Source organism: Onychostruthus taczanowskii, unplaced genomic scaffold (assembly GCF_017590055.1).
Source record: "Onychostruthus taczanowskii isolate IOZ18803 unplaced genomic scaffold, ASM1759005v1 scaffold19, whole genome shotgun sequence".
Lineage (NCBI taxonomy): Eukaryota > Metazoa > Chordata > Aves > Passeriformes > Passeridae > Onychostruthus > Onychostruthus taczanowskii.
Genome location: NW_024499128.1, coordinates 3,790,189 through 3,807,695, shown reverse-complemented (window position 1 = coordinate 3,807,695; position 17,507 = coordinate 3,790,189).

The window sequence follows — 17,507 nt, the reverse complement described above, 5'->3', positions numbered from 1 at the left end:
GGCGGCGCTGCGGCTGCGGGAGGGCCTGCGCGGGATGGGAGATGCTGTGCGGGACGGGCGGCCCGGGCGCGGCGGGGCCGTGTGGGTGCGGAGCGAGGGCGGTGCCCCGCCCGGTTCAGCGGCCCCGGCGCCCTCGATGCCCAGCGGCTGCACCGTGTGCCGGCCCCCCGAGCCACCGCCCCTCACCTGGATCAGCCCGGAGCCTGACTGGCCGTCATTTGACCGGGTTTCAGTTCAGGAGCGGCCCCTTTACGTGCAGAAGGCAGTGTGAGCTGTGACTCGGCGCTCTGGTTCGAGCTGAGGGTGCCGCTGAGCTCTGCCCCTGGCCCGGCCTCCCACCCTGCTGAGCGGCAACGGGCCACGGTGTTCACTCCGGAGTTGACGAAGCTCCGGTTCCGTGAGAAAACAGGAAAATGCACATGCTGATTTTCCCAGGGATGTTCTTCTGGGGAAATCCAGAGCGTGATGCACTGAAACCATGGGTAGTTTTAAGATGAATTCCATGGCTGTAACGAATTTATTTACTGGCTGTTGATATTACTGACAGGCTAGTTCACTTTGCTGCAGTCTGGTATTCTTGATGGTTTCTTTTGGGGGGGGTGGGTTGACATTTCATTTAGAAAATAAGCCAAGAAATAAGCTAATGAAGAAAGAGGAGGATGGAACAAAGACAATAATCAGGAAAACCAAAGGGATGGGTTCATTACTTTCACAAGTCCTATAACCTACAAAAGTGCAGAATGGGTAAAAATACACTGATTACAAACATTCTTCTTTAGAAGAGCTTTTGTTCTCCATTAAAATAGGCAGTTACTTTATTTTAAAAATCTGGTTTTGTCCTGAGTAGCAAAATACATCAAAAGACCTTTTTTCCTACTCACCCATCATGTTGTGAATTATTTATTCAGTATTTTTTTTCTAAATATATTTTCTCTTTGGAGACATTCTGTAAATGGGACTGCATTCTTTTTATAGTGTAAGGAAGCAGTTAATTTTTTGTTACCACTTACAGTAAGAATAAAACATAATATTGGTAATAACAATAAAAACACTGACATCTAAGCACAATACAGAACCATGTAATCTGGCAATCAAATAATATAGTTTACAGGAATAGAAAGACATTAGATGGTTACTGTATATGAATGCACGATTTGAGCAAGGCTCACAGGAGAATATTTGTAATTTATGCCCTTAAGCTGCAGTCACTTGACAGCATCAATATTTAGTTTCACATAAAAAAAAATTAATTGTGCCAAATATTGATAAAAGTATTGTATTCCTATTTGTTACTGCATAATAGGAGTGTCTAATGCTTATTAAGCCATTAAATCTACAGATCAAGGCAAGACCCCTACAAGAGTGTAATCTTCAGGAGAGACTAAAAGGTCCCTTTTAAAAGATTTGCCTTCAAGAAATGGTGTTATAAGAAGGGCAAAAGCACTGGCAACCTGCATCAAGAAATGGATTTGTTTTCCTAAACCAGAAAATCCTTTATCTTTCAGTAAAATGCAGAGTTATGCTGAATTATGTGCAAAGCTCTTCCCCAAGACCTGGTGCAGCTCAGCACAGACAAATTCTGCAGCTGCAGGGAAAATGTCTGAGGCCTCAACAGACTGATCTGGAGGTGGCCCCACAGTGATCACCCTCTGATTGAAGGGTAGCAGAGGAAGCTCAGCACACAGTTGGAAAAGGCACAGAGTTGGTGGCTGCCAGGCTCTAAATTCCACTGGATTAAACATGAGCAGGTTTTTTGAGAGCACGCTTGATGTGAAAGTTTTGGTTTGCACGGATTAAAAAAGAAGGAATCAATCTCCTGTCTGCTACTACAATATGCACCTCACTTCAAAGCAATCTTCAAGGACATTATTCCTCAGGTTGACACATACATGAGATAGTCACAGCATGGTGAAAAAAGGTCAGACTACCCCTAGACAGCACAGTCCAGATGAAAGCAGGAGGCAGGACTCCCTCAGTTTAAGGGATTACACTCAATTACACTGGCAGGGTTTCATTGGTATGGTGCCAAGAGAGCTTAGAAAAGAATTTGACCCCAGATCTCTGAGAAAAGAGATTTCCAAAGAAGCAGCAACTTGAAATTTTCTGACGAGCTCAGACCTTTTTGTGCTGCCACTGATAGTACCACTTAAAATGGAAGCAATTCCCTGCTTCTCTCCATAATTTTGGTAAAAGGCTGATATTACAGAAGCAGAAAAATCCTTCTTTCCCTTGGCCAGGAAGTCTAATCGTTTACAGCCTTTCATTCTACCTGAAAGAGTTTTAAAAAATCCTTCTTTCCAGTCCACTGGCCAATGTGTACAGAACAGGTTCTTCAATTTTATTTCTCTTTCCTAGTACTGAGAAGTTATGAAATGGATTGCAAACAATTTTTAAATTTTTTTTCCTAGGATTTGGAATCCAAGTAATCATAAGGTTGGTTTTTGGTTTTTTTTTTGGTTTTTTTGTTTGTTTTGTTTTGGGGTTTTTTTTGGTTTTTTTTTTTTTTTTTTTTTTTTTTTTTTTTTTTTTTTTTTTTTTTTTTTTTTTTTTTTTTTTTTTTTTTTTTTTTTTTAATTTTATTTTTAGTATTTTGTAAGCACTTGCTTTAGAGATAGAGCTAGCTGGGAGCTCCACAGCTGACTGCAAGAAAAGTCACACAAAGTGTGGAGCTGAAAAATACATAGATCATAATGGTTATGTCTGAATGGCCCACAAATGTCCATAAAACAGATCTGTAAAAAACCTGCTCTATTCTGGCATCTCCAGCAACACAATCACAGAGTAAACTGCAAATGATATGATTGAGCCTTTCATATCCTCATGCAGACAAAGGAAGCAGCACATGGGAGCTCAGCATCACTGAACAAACATGTAAAAAACAATCCTTTGCAACAATTACTCTGCAAGTGAGGGCTCTGAGATCAGTCTTCCTTTCCCTAGTATTCATATGAGACTTCACTGAAGGACAGCTTTTAGCACATAGTGTCAGGTTTGACCTTCAAGAGATCTGTCCTAATTTAGATTTATTTTCTTACATTGCACATAGAGGAATATGACACAAACACAAGAATATAAAATTCAGTTGTTCTGATGTTTGTTTCGTATTGCATAAAAGATGCAATGTGGACATGCTGACTGAAGTCTGGAAAAACATCCTTCAAGGGTTTTTTTTAGACTATCTCATCATCACTGAATTTAATTAATGATTTGAAATTAATGGATCAATGAGTTGGAATTAATGGGTTGGAAGTCAATTGTATTTACATCCCTAACATGAGCTCCAGCTGCTTATAATTTATGCTTTGGGGCAGAGCAGTCTGGCAGATGGATACTAAATTGTGTTTGACCAGGAATTTCAAAAGACCTGGAGCCAGCAAAGTCATATGCTGAAACAGGAAAACTCTAGGTGCAACCTGCCAAGGTTTTAATTAGGAGGTGGCTCTGAATAAGTGGTATTTTAGATGTGACTTGGACAGGGCAGGTAAATGTGAGCAACAGACATCAGAACCCCACTACTTACAACAACAAGAAGAGTCTGGCCTCTCCCGTGGTGTCATCAAGCCAAAACCTGCACTTAGAGTGACAGAGGAGTCACTAACATATGGTGACCTAATTTTGTGGCAAATACCATGAACCAAAGCATTAGCAAGGCACCCCTCAGTGCTCTTTCTCCTTGAGAACCTAATATAGATGCTCTGCATCACATGTGAGCTTGTGCTTGGTGGAATCTGTGGTGGATTATGGTAAGAGCCTTCCTGCAGCTGCCAGGAGCTGCCAGCTGCACCCAGCGTGTGGAGAGGATAAACAGCATCTCCCCAGAGAGTGGGGGGGAACCTCAGCTTGTACAGCCAGTCTTAGCACGAGAAATTATTTCATTGCTCCCACTGGCATGCAGACTTAACCAGTTCCTGTCACTCACCACACATCCCTGCCATGGGGCCTGCAGGCTGTGAGAAGGGCTATGCTGTCCTGCTTAGCTGACTCATTTCATTTACAAAGAATACTTAGAGGAAATACTTAGAGAACTGCAGTTGTGTTCTGCAGAAGTGGGTGTCACCTGTTGGTTTCTTTCCATGGTATATATATGCTGGCATGTAAATTAAATAAATCAGTGTTCTGTGGAATAGGACTATAACACGATTAAAGAAAAAAATTAATTAATCAGTCTTTACTTTTCCAGTATTGTTTGCTGCTCTGGAAATAGTCTGCAGAGCTGCCTTCCAGATGGGCTTGTTCAAACTCCTGCACAAGAAAGAAGAACTCTTTAAATAGGAAATATGAATGGCATACAAAGCATTAGATCTTCACCTGACTGAAGCTGGGCCAGTAGCTAGGAGACTTCAGTCACTCGCCTTTTGGACTGAGTTTCACTTTTTAAAAGAATTGAATATTTAGCAAAAGCTTAACAAGACTGGAGAGTCCCTATAACCAGTATAGGGGAATACAGATCACAGTGCCTTCCCTTGACAGCTGCTGCTCTTGCACAAATAGACTCTGATTAGCACGGTCAGCATCCAGTTCATTCAGCGATGTGACAGAAGAATAATTTTCCTAAAGAGCAGTAAGCAGCAGAGTGACATTTTACTTCCAAAAATTTAAAGTCTGAGCTGTCAAATAGAAATCTACATAGAAGCCAGTAAGGCTGAGAAGTTACAACCATTCCAGAGAATGTATTGGCAGGATTCTGTAATATAATAATTAATCAAGGCAATATTCAAAAATACATGAAATAAATTTCTGGTGCTTAGTAGGGAGAGGCTTTTACTAACAGTCAAATTTTCAGGCAGGCAAGATCTTTCTCAGGTCCAGCAAAAAGACTGTCTCTCCCTATGAACTTTATCTTGTTTAAACTAAAAACATCACAGCTACAGCACCACACTGGATTCACAAGAAACAGCTGAATGACTGAAAAAGCAAAAACAATAAAAAAGGAAATCAATAGCAATGAAACTTTGTTTGAAGATGCTCAACAATAGCACTTACATGGTTTTGTGTACATAGGTGGACTGGGACCTAAAGCAGCTTGAGTTTCCAGTTTCTTATTATGGTGTGCATTCTGTAAGGCAAGATTCAAACCCAGAAGAACTTACAAGCCTGGATGTAGAATTTATTGCCATAGCCCCTACAAATAGCAGCCTGCTCCCCAACTATGGGGCAAGATTCAAACCCAGAAGAACTTACAAGCCTGGATGTAGAATGCATTTATTGCCATAGCCCCTACAAATAGCAGCCTGCTCCCCAACTATGGGCATGAATGAATGAATGAATGAACAAATGTTGGCGTGTTAATAGCAGTAATTTTAGATGGAAGTCACATTAGTAGATGAATATACAAGGCCTACTTATCTCTTAATAGGTCTAGCAAAAGATATGAAATGTCATGTTAAATCACAGAGTTCTTCCTAAGTCAGAACGCTTAGTGTCTAATTGATGAAGTATGTTTTCATATTCTTAGGGTTCTTTAATTTATTAAAAAAGTCAAAAGACTGCATGAACCAATGGGAAGACATCTCATCAGTTCATTTTAGAAAGATCTCTACAAGCCATATTGAAATGTCATGTTTTAAAATACAATTTGACATTAAAATGTCACAAACTGCCTCCACCTCTTGATTTAAGTAATTTTAATCACAGGTTTTAGTTTGTAGTTTGTACAGCACCTTATGTTATGCACTATGCTGAAACTCTCTAATTTAGACCCATCTCTTTCCACTAAGCCCAGAATATGCAAGGTCAAATATGAATTTAATGGAATGAAGGTCAGAATTTTATTGCTGGCATTCACTGTTATTGAACAGCCATCACTGGCAATTGATCCATGAGTCAGTGGTGCTCCAAGATTTTAATCAGCTCCTTCAGTAAGACTTTAGAACCTCATGGTATGAACTAAACAGGAAAACAAACAAACCAGAGGAACACAGAAAGAAACTGTGAAAAGGACCTACTTCAAGGAGAAGTATTAAAATAACTTTTTATGTATAGGTAAGCTGACCTTTCTACTAAACTACAGGTTGTGTGAAGTCTGCAGTGAGGCAACTGTAAGAACATTTGTCTACCTGAATATATTTAAGTATTTACTAATGACTCATATGAAAATATTTGATTTTTACAGAAGGCTAGAAGATGGCATATAGTCTGCAACACAATGGTTGTTTCTGAATGTAGTTCTGTGTAGGGCAGCCTTCCAAACTAAACAACAAATCTTGGACTTGAAATTCAAATGCAAACAAAAAAATGACTTATCGGGGATCCAAATATATTGAAGCCAAAAACTTAGCAAGCTTTCAGCTTGTCATGAAAAGCAGCAGTAAATGATAAATGCAGACCCAGTACACCTTATTTTAATAACCTGACAAGCCCACAAAACCAGACTTGCAGTAGTGCACTCTATTGCAAAAGCCATCAGTGCTTGTTTGTTCAAAATAGAAACTGTCAATACTGTAAGAGCCAACCAGGAGACATCAGTTCAGGGCAGATGGTGCTTCAGACTCATGCAAATGTCACAGAGTGTCTGTGCAGAGCTGGCAGGACACTGTGTGCACACTTTTGGTTGCACCTTTGGAGTTTTGATGTTCCAAACATCAAGCATTTATATTCAAGTAATTTCAAATGTTACACAGGAGCATTTGAAGAGCTGTAGCTCTGCTGCAATTTGAATAGATATCAGATATCACACAATACATAAATTTAATATCAGACAACAGACACTTGAGAACGGAAAAAGGCAACACATGACCTTGGATTTGCAAGGCAAAGCTTGGCAGGTCTTGGGCTCCACTGCCGGTTACAGCTTCATTTATGAGAAATCATATTAGGTGAAAGTGAAAGGCACATGCAAGGTTTTTGGTTTTTTTCCTTACCTACAGATCTCTGATTTGCCAATACCTTATGTAGACTCCTATAAAAATAATACTGTGATTACTAATAACCACAAGATAGTTATTAGGTTGGTTATTAGGCATTTTCATTTTTGTTGTTTTCATAGATTTATAAGGCAGAGGAAGACTTGAACAGTTGACCTTACTGTTTGACACAGACCATTGGTTTATTTGCATTCTGGTACCTCTGGGTCTTCCTTTGCTGAGAATTCAGTGGTGTTGCAGTCCACTGCAGACCACAAGAGCTTCCAGCACTCACCAGTAGAGCTAAGGAGGCTGAAGCACACTCACTACTGCTTTCATGCTGCCATTTAATGGAATCAGTTTTACATTCATTTCTGGCAAATGAAATACTTGAGTGAGTGTCTGGGGATAGCAAAAATAGTCTCCAGGCCCTTTTTTTACATCCATCCAGGTTTCTGAACAGCAGTTAAGCATATTGATGAAGGTATTAATACCTTTGGGCAGACATTTTGCAAATGCAACTGGGCTGGCTCCAATCACTCTCCAGTTGCACTGTTCTTCCCTGCCCAGAAAAATTAGGCATTCATTTATGTAGGTTAGATTCAGAATACATAATGTGGATAGTTCACAAACCACTTTGGCTGGCCCAGTTAAATAACAGTATATACTGCTCATAAAACCAGTGCTGCTCATTATCAATCACTGATTCTTCTGACTGAAGGGTGTATTCCCTGTTTTGATGGGTACACAGTGCCTTCTGAAAAAATGCTACACGCTTCAGGCCTCCTGTGGTATCAGCCTGAGTAATGGTCACTAGCAACTTCCAAAATCAAGGCTGGGAGGAACAGTCTTTATAAAGATAATCTCTGAAGTTTACAGTCACAGGAGTGTTCATTTAAATAGTGCCACATTTCACTCAAAACTGGCAGTGTTTGGTGAATGTCCCTTTTGCTTGTGGCAACTTTCCCTTCTGTTTCTTAGAAATGTCATTCTACTGCCCTGGTTCTGGCTGGACATATGATGTCTGGGGAAAACAAAAATTCCAGCCAAAGAAAACAGAACTGAAAGTAACTGGAGGATCTTTCTCATTCATATTTTGATTTATACACTAGATAGATGCATTTCCTTCTAAAGGCTGCATTTCCCAGATATAAAGCAGTAAAGCTCTACCAGTACTTCTGCAATTTCTGTCTCACAGCTGTGGAGTGTTGTGAACTGATAACATTTGTAAAGGGTACTTGTAAAGTCATAAAAGGAGCAGTGCCATGAAATTCTTAATCATAAACTGTGGTAAAAGTTTCTGTCCTTGAATTCCAAGCATTTTTTATGTTTTGCAATGTCCTCAATTATAGTTTATGGTCTGTAATCTTACACTAATCTTGGTTAAATTCCTGATACATGAGTAGGAAAGAGTGTATTTGTTTATAATTTATCAGAAGTTACAGATATATGCCTTAGGAACAATGCTTTCATCTCTTCTGGTACCTGTGTCTTGCAAGCTCATACTGAAGAACAAGTTTCCATCATGGTTTTCATTTACTGCTTTTCATCCACACGTTTATATTGTCTATAAATGTCTGGATATGTAATGCCTCAACTCAATAGCTCTCAAGTTGTAGATACAAGATGCAGCTCTGCCTAAATGGGCAGACTGTGCATTTCAGATGGTAAGAAATGAACAGGCTCTACATGAAAAGGCCTCTGGAAATAAACAAGTTGTCTCCTGGGTCAGTCCCTCTCCTACATCCCACTGAGTGGCAGGAGGGAACTTCTGCTTGTTTTTCCAGCGCTTCTACTAAGTGCTACAGCTTGGCAGGGCACAGTTTTGGCCTCTGGAAGCAGGTTAGCTCTGTTCACACAAGCACAAAAGTCCTGTGAAGGTGGGATGAGACTCCTAGACTGCAGACCTAGGAACTCTGCAGTGTACCTAATCATGACCAAATGCCTCAGCAGGATGGTGCTCCTCCTGTTGCAGAGCTGACTCTGGTTACCTCCTGCCTGGGACAGAAGCACTTCTCGATATCTTTCCCCACTCCCCTTCCTCTCTTCTTCCTTCAGTGTACACTACAATAAAACCTTCTCAGTCAGAAGGAAAGGGAGCTCTTTATTGCATTGAAATTATAAAGCAACAGATGCCTTGCACCTGGGAAGTACTGCAGCTGCATTTCATCGGCCAGGAAATGCACAGTCACAAAATGTTGCATACAGGAGAACTGAGACTACTTGTTTTTAACCCTCTGCCGTGTTGGGCACCAGTTTCCAAAGACGGGCTGGGTTTTCTAATTTCCCTAGAACTCAGGGCTACTTCTTTCTGGTCCAAACCTGTTGTAAACTCTAGCATTTATTTTGACTATTGGCTGAGTAGTCATTTAACCTCACATGTTGTACTTAGAGTACATTATAGGAAAATTTAATTAGTTCATGTTTTCATCTGAAATACAATTACATTTTTAAGAGAATATTTTTTTAACATAGAACACCAATTCAGTATGGTTTTCCTTCCCTCAGTGTTGCTAGTTTGATGTTTATAGAATAATTGTCACTATTTTTTCAAACAGAATCTAATAATAGAGGCTTGAAGTATTTCTCAACCCTTCAGAGACTTCATTAGAGACATTTTCTTAAAGAGGTATCATTATTTTTTCAACCTCCTCCGTTTTATTTGGTAGTTTACTAGTGAGATCTTTTGTGGGAATGTGGGTGCTTCAAGCTTCAGTTTGGGGAATCAGGCTCAAACCCCTCCCTGGCATGGACTCAAAGACATGCTTCTCAAGCTTATTTTGAAATTAGGACCTCACACCACAAATTCATAGAAGGAAACATTCTCTGGTCTTCCTGTGAACTTGCTTTAGTTCACAGAAGGGCTTTCAAGAGCCATTGACCTACAGAAAGAATGGGCCTTGCCTTTAGGCCTGCAGGTTGGGGGTTTTATTTATCAGAGGTGAGCCACTGACTTCTGTCTCAGCTTCAAATACCACTTCAGTAGCTTATCTAAAAACTGATTAATGTGCACTACGTTAACAGCACTCAGAGAGGTCACCAGAATCCAGTGTTTCCCAGTCACAAGTGACTGCTCTAGATGTTAAGTTCCCAAATACTTAACAAATACTCCTCATTCCCTCTCATTGAGAGGAGATTGCTACTTACTTGTTAGGACAACTTCAAGAAAAGGGAGAAACTGAAGTTTGACTGCTCTCTGCCAAGCAGGGACACAAGTCTCCCTTTTCCACATTCTGCGGAGGTCTAAGTACCAATCAGCTGCCCGAGCAATGCTCTCTTGGCTTGCTCCATTTTTAAAAGACTGCCTTTCTTCAGAGACTGATTTTTGAACAATCTCAAGGGGGTAAAAGCTGCAGCTCTGTAGGCAATAGTTCCTTACTGGCTGCTTGCATGGCACACTGGCTGCTTTGGATCTCCTTTCAAAAAAACTCAGTGCTCTCATTGTACACCACAGAGGACCATAAACAGGTCCAGCACTTTGTCTCACAAACCTCCAACTTTTCTTAGGCAATGCTCAATGTTGTGACACACTTCTTTTCTGGCTTTTAGCCTAATTAACTAGAACAAGTTCACCAAGCAGTGTGTTTCAGAGCAGGGCTGAAATCCATGTCCTCATTCAATGCTGAAGCTATTGGCTTGTCTTTTCTTGCTGTGCCTGTTTCCTGATCTGTGAATATAAAGCTGGTCCTTGCAAAACGGTTTGTCACATACAAATGACAAGCGTGGTTTAACCAGCACATCATCTTGTCTTTCACCCGGTGACCTGCTCTTGCCACACCTGAGAGACAAGCAGAGCAGTCAGAAAGACAAAGCACATCTTTGCAGTTTGAATTGCCTTGGAAAAGCATGTGGGTTTCTTGCAGTAAACTTTTCCTGTTTGCTGTATTATGTGAGTTCACTCTAACTGTGTGTAATGATTGCTGACAAAGGATGTAGATAATACATACGAGATATAGCAGGGGGATGAAAAGGGTGGACACTACTGAAAATAACTTGGATGATAAAAGAATCAATTGAGAAGATGAATTTTCAACACACAGACTCATTCAGATGGAATAATTTGAACAAATTTGCAGTGATCATCCAGACTCTTCTCTAAAGCACAACTTATGACAGATAATGATAGATAATAATAGAAAGGTAGTAAAGATCTTGTGTACTCTGAGCCTGTAATTACTTGCACAGTAATAAGCTGGAATGATTTTACTAGATGTCTTCAGCATGCAGCGATGAAAACATAATTTTTCCCTCCAGCAGAGGGGGCTTGGCAGTAAGTTTTCTAAACACAAAACCAAATGATTTCTTTAGAAATTGAGTAATACTAACATTGAACTGACTTTTGTAGGAACTTGCGTAGTATTATAGGTAAAAGCAGAACTTCCTCCAAACGAGAGATTTAAATATAAACAGACACAATTCCAGTGAGTGTTTTTCTGGCTATCTTGGTTTGCCTTATTTCTCAGTGTGGCTTTTCTATTTCAGCAGAAAGCCCCTGCAGTTATACCTGACTGGCAGTGTGCAAAGTTCCTGTTAAATCTGTCCTTGTAAAATACTTCAATACACGCACAATTAAAAACAGAGAAAGCACGAAGGTAAAGTCCTGGTGGAAAGTTTTCCAAGCCACAACAAAGGTGTGTATTTGAAGGCAGAGCATGTCCTCTGAGTAGTCCAGGAGTTTGCAGTACAGTTATTTGAGGCCAAAAACAATTGACATAAATCTGGATGGCCAAAAGAGACTCTAGCAACATCACAATATGAATGAGACCAAAACTGTGGATGTAATCCAAGATGGTACAAAAGCCCATCTGAAGCTAATGCTTAGTGTTAAGTTGCACACAGTATTATGTAAAGACAAAAGAGTGACACAAATTTACCTTTAAATTAAAACAGGCTTGCTAGTCATCTGGTAAATTCCTCTTTTTCATGGTTAATTGGACTTGTTCCCCAAGTACTGTTTCCTTGCTTGATTTCAACTCTAATAGGGGAAAAGCACAGGAAGGTGCATTTGAATACCTGGGATTATATTCCCTTTATTATTTCTAATGGACAGTCTTACTCCACATGCAACTACTTGAAAATGGCACTGTTTAGAGCTGTTCAAAACCTGATTCTTTTACTTCTAATGAGAACCAGCTGTCAGTTTTAATGACAGATTCTGGTAAATGTAATTTCACCTCTGTGGCTCCAGCTTCTGGTGAAGGAAATATTGAAAATAATGATGCACAGGAGTAACTCAAAATGAAATTCGTGCCAGATGTAGCAAAAGGCGCAAATGACTCACCATGACCAGTAAGGGTGCAGCACTTTCCCTCCCTGACGTGGGCACTGGCTGTCCTGTCACAGCCACAGGCAGCAGTCACCTTGCAGGATGCTGGGAGGTGCAGCACTCCCAGCACTGGGCTCTGCCCACTCACTGCCCTCACTGGTCATTCTGGTGAGCTCTTCTCAGAAGGCAGGATCTCAGCACCCACTCGGTTTGTGGGGTGCCACCCACATAGCCCCATAATCTTCCCTAAGTACTATACTTAAATGAAGAGTATGTCGGGGAGGAAGAGGAGGAGGAGGTGGAGGAGGAGGAGGAGGAGAGTTCTGGTCACCTGGTGAAATAAAGTTATCATTTAGTGTGGATATCAGAGCGATCAGGTTGTCTGTTAAACCTTCTATTTGGAAGTGGATGTACTGTGTACTGACACTATTTCTGGTATTTCTGGTAGAATAAAAAGGGGGTTAGGGCAGTTCATTGGGAGGAAGGGGAATGGGGCCGGTCACTGTGTGTCCGAGGTCCCCAAGCCAGAATCCCAGCTGATGGCACCAGCTCTGAAAGATGGTGAGCCCCAGCCCCTCCTGCCTTTGAGTCCCCCATCTCTGCCACATCTCCAGCACTTCCACCCACTGATGTCAGCTCCCCTGTCTTTGGACCTGGTACCTCTGTGTCCCTCACCCCACTTCTCCAGTGGCAGGTTCCCAGTGCCAGCCACCCCTCAGCTCCCTCTGGCCTCATCAATAATCTGAGTTCCTTCCTGGCCCCAGCTCCTGGGATATCTTCTCCTCACATGCACTTGCGAAAACCTTGGCTCCTGCTTTTCAGATGGGAGGGCTGCAAAACACACCAAGTCCTCCATCATTCACCTTGCACTGGAGAACTTGGCTGAGGGAAAGCAACTGAGTGTCAGCTTTGGTATGGCCATGCCCTGCAGAGCACTGCTGTGGGGAGCACTGGAGGGGACTGGGGAAGAGAAAAGAGAAGAAAAGTGGGCAGTTATAGGAATTTGAAAGAAAAAGAAGAATGTACTTTGATGCTAATGACTTGAGTCAGAATACAAGGAGGCTGAACTTCCCAGAAAGGAAGTTCACTAACAAGGAACCACAGATAACCTTCAGATGCCAAACTGAAAACTCTGGAGAAAGTAGACAATTCTCAGAAGGAAAAAAAAAATAAATCCCTGTAAAAACTATACTTAATATAACAAAGAGAAAGAAAGCAAAAGGGACTGCATCTTGAAACTAAAAGAGGTATTAAACAGAAATTAAAGGGTCACTTAGATAACATTGGGCTGGAAAGCAGAAAAAAACAGAGCAGAGTAAATTTTAAACCTGGGCCTGTGTATTTTAAATTTTAAACCTGCTCTGTGTATTTGTTCACACAGAGCAAGGTCAGATGGGACAACGTTCCAGCACTATTATGGAGGAAACCAATAAGGAGTTAGCTGGGACTAGCACAAAGGGAGAATAATAAAATAAGGAAAAGGACTGTGCGTGGGGGAGAAGAGACAAGGTAGAAACAGAAGTGTAAACAAAGAAGCAGCATAATAGATATTGTATGGATAAAGAGGGAAAAAGAACAGTTTGTTCTAAGTCAATTCATGGAAACCGGCAGATCTCCCAAACCTGTGTTATTAATTCCCAATGCCAAGTTTAAAGCCGTGTGTGTACAGAACTTTTCACATGGAAAGGCAACTGTCTGTACAAATTCAAAATTGACCATGGAAAGCATTATCTCAATGGCAAAGGATGTTCCAAAACCATGAGTCCAGAGGAGTAAAATGACATGTAACTGCTTCAGACATAAAATATTCTAGTGCAAGTGAGAATGGATGATGCTGATCTAAAAGCTACTAGACATTGCTGCTACTGTTAGTTTAATATGGGATTCTTCCAGCTCAGTTCATCTTCCCATAGGTGTTAATTCTTTGAAGGAACAGTAGGTACATTAGAAAATGTGTTATAAACAAATACATAATTGTCTCTTATTCAGCATATTTACACACATACTCTTAAAAAAAAAAAAAAAAAAAAAAAAAAGTAATTTCTGAGTATTTTTGCACATGAAATGAAAGAAAGAAAAATGTGATTTTTAGGCCATCAAGAGATGCATGTAAGAGCCCAGTAAAAGTATGTGAATATAAGTCCTATAAACTTTCATGTGAAAGATCCAAGCAGACACATCATTTTGCAGATGTGGGTGGGGTCACTGCTATCCAGACAAGAAGTCTGATTTCCTCTTTTTCTATTTTTTACCACATACACTTAAAAAAAAAAAAAAAAAAAAAAAAAAAAAAAAAAGGTAATTTCTGAGTATTCTTGCACATGAAATGAAAGCAAGAAAAATGTGATTTTTAGGCCATCAAGAGATGCATGTAAGAGCCCAGTAAAAGTATGTGAATATAAGTCCTATAAACTTTCATGTGAAAGATCCAAGCAGACACATCATTTTGCAGATGTGGGTGGGGTCACTGCTATCCAGACAAGAAGTCTGAACAGTCCTGTTGGTCTACTGTGAGATAATTACCTTAAGACAGTAAAAAGTAATGGGTCATATTTGTCAATTCAGTTCCTCCAGAGATGAATGGAGCCCCTCTTGGTGTGGTGCAAAAAGAGAAGTAAAACCACCCAACCAGAAAAGGGTGTCTGTGCTGAGTTCCCAGTGACTGCACCAGCTGAGTCACAGCGGGTTCTTGGACATGCAGGGGAGTTTTAGCAGGAAACCACCTACCACTTTATTTACAGCTCTCCTTCAGCCCTGCCACTCAACTCAGCTCAGGGATGATTTTATCATTCTGCATGTTGGGGATGCAGTTGCACAGAGACACTTTCCAAAAGGCCACACATGTTTAGTGTTGGTTTTTCGTGAGGTTTCAATACATTCACTTCAGATGGAAGAAATACTGCCCCTTCTGCCTCCTCTCCATTGACTCAGGTTTGTTTGAGTCATCCCTGACCTGCATAGGTGCTTTGCATTGCTCAGCTCTGTTTAGAAACCAGCACGATGGCAGTGTGTGCCTTGTGAGCACAGGCAGATGCAGTAGCACAAAAACACTTATCTTCAAAACTTGAACACTTCTGATGTCTTGTGATTAATTTTAAGTAAAGCAGGAGTTCCAAGATCCAGAAAAGCAGGGGGAAGCTCAGTTCTGCCAGCCTATCCTGCCTCGAGTCAGTGATTTCCACATTCAGCACCTGGGAGAGTCCTACACTCTCACGTGCAGCACATTTTCTTTTTGGCTATTAACATAATTAAAACAACAGTAAGTTTGTGTTAAAAAAAAACCTGTTCTGGAATGCTAGCAAAGTTTCTTCTTTGTAGAACACAGGATTATCTATAGGAAACCGTATCAAAAAAAACTAATTGCAAACTCCAGCCGTTAAAATTGAGAAAGGCCCTCCTTGTGTTTCCTGCCAATTCTGTCCTAGTTTTGTGAGAGTTGAAATCACACATTTCCCCAGCACCCCTGTATCAGTCAGTGCACACATGGGTGAGTGGGCAGATTTTAGGTTGCATATGCAAATATAAATCTGATATTGCCCAGTTTTTCAGTTCTTGGCTTTGTAACCATGTACCATCAGCGTGATGTACCAGGTACAGGATGGCAACAAGGCTGTGGTAAGTGCTCTACTGAAGTGCAAACTCCTAATTAGGAGAACAGAAGAGGAAATGGGGTAACGATTCTCTGGAAGAGTGATGGGCTCTCCACACAGCCTCATGACTGCACTGAAATCCCATTTTCGGAGGGGAATGGTCACTAAATCCCCAGTGATGAGCACGTATGTCCAGTCATGGAGTGCTCCTCAGTGTGGTAAACCCAGAGCAGAAAAATGCACAGACCCTCCCAAATCTGCTTCTGCCTGCTCAGGCATGTCATATTTCCCCAACCCTGAGAAAGGGGCTGGGAGGAGGTAAGGGAAGAAACAAAACCCGAGAAGATAGCTATTTCTGTCTGCATATAGCAGTATGCAGAATAGTTTATGTAAATTAGAATCAGCTACAGGACTTCTGGGAAGTTGGCAGTGACATTGTCAGTGTCTCAAAGTTAAGGTATGAGTGAAATTAAGAGAGGAAAGTCTCTTAAAGCTGTTTCTAAATAACCAGTACAAACATGCAGTTCATTCAGCAAGAATTGCTTTGGCAACCTACACTGGCAGCTTCAGACACTGAGAATCACTTTCTCCTTTTTATGCTGCACAAAACTCTGCTTGTGGGTCATTTTTTGAAGCCAGATTCAGCTTTGGCCCTGCCTTTGAAGGTCACATTTGAGACATCATCATAGGTGGAGCAGAGGAAGGATGCTACATGAATCATGAGAGATGATCTATTTGCCAAAGCCCTGCAGGCTGTACCACTCTTGGCATTTTGTGCAGCAGGTCTGTCACATGAAGAGGATTCATACAGGCCCTGAAAAAATGCAGTGAGTTCAATTCCCTAACAGCCAATGGGTTTTACCTCCCCAGACTCCAGTCCAGTGTTTCCCTCTCCCTGCAGATCACAGCCCTCCTACTCTTTCCCCACCATCACAACCACAACTGGTTCAAAATGAACAGGAAATAGCCACACTCAGATGTGTGCTGCCTGCCACCCACTAGTGGAAACTGGGAATTCACTGGAATTCATGGAACTGGAGGCAGGTCATACACACATTATGCCCCTGATGCCACAACGATGCCACAATTTATCTACACAGTTGATATTTAAGAGTTTCATGTATGTACTTCAGTTTCCCTGACATTAACCTTTTGAAAAAAAAATAAATAAAAGAACAAAGAAAAAAAAAAAAAAGAAAAAGAAAGAAAGAAAAAAAAAAAGAAGAAACAAAACCCACGCCTTTTGGGGGATCAGAAACCAATTTCAGGAAACATTACCAACTTTGATAGTAAATGCAGCCACTGAGAGTAAATGCATTCTTTTGTGTGTGTGTGTGTGTGTATTGGACCAAGGTTTTAATTGAATTTCCTACAAACAGAGAAGTAAAAGTGTGGAATACTATGACTTACTGCTGGAATAACACAACGCATCATTATCATTGGTGATCTATTTTTAGTACAGCTCATGAGCAGGCAAGAAGTGAGGCCTTTTTTGATCCATGCAAGCTGCTTTTTCCAGCCCTGACACTTGGAACCCTCCAGTGCAGGGATCTCTTGGCAGCCCTGCCTGGGGTTCCCCTGGTCTCTGGCCCAATGGTCAATCAATGACTGTCCTGGGGAAAATGGGACACTAAGAAAGATAGCATAAAATATGCAAGGAATAAAAAGCCAGAATTAAACTGGAGGAGTTAGGCAGTGTCCTTTAAATGAATTTAAAATTTGTAATGGAAGTGTATCTAGAAGAGAGCTTTGAATGCCTTTGTCCTTAATCTCTTCAAAAATAGGCTATTTTTAGCAGTAGATCTAAGG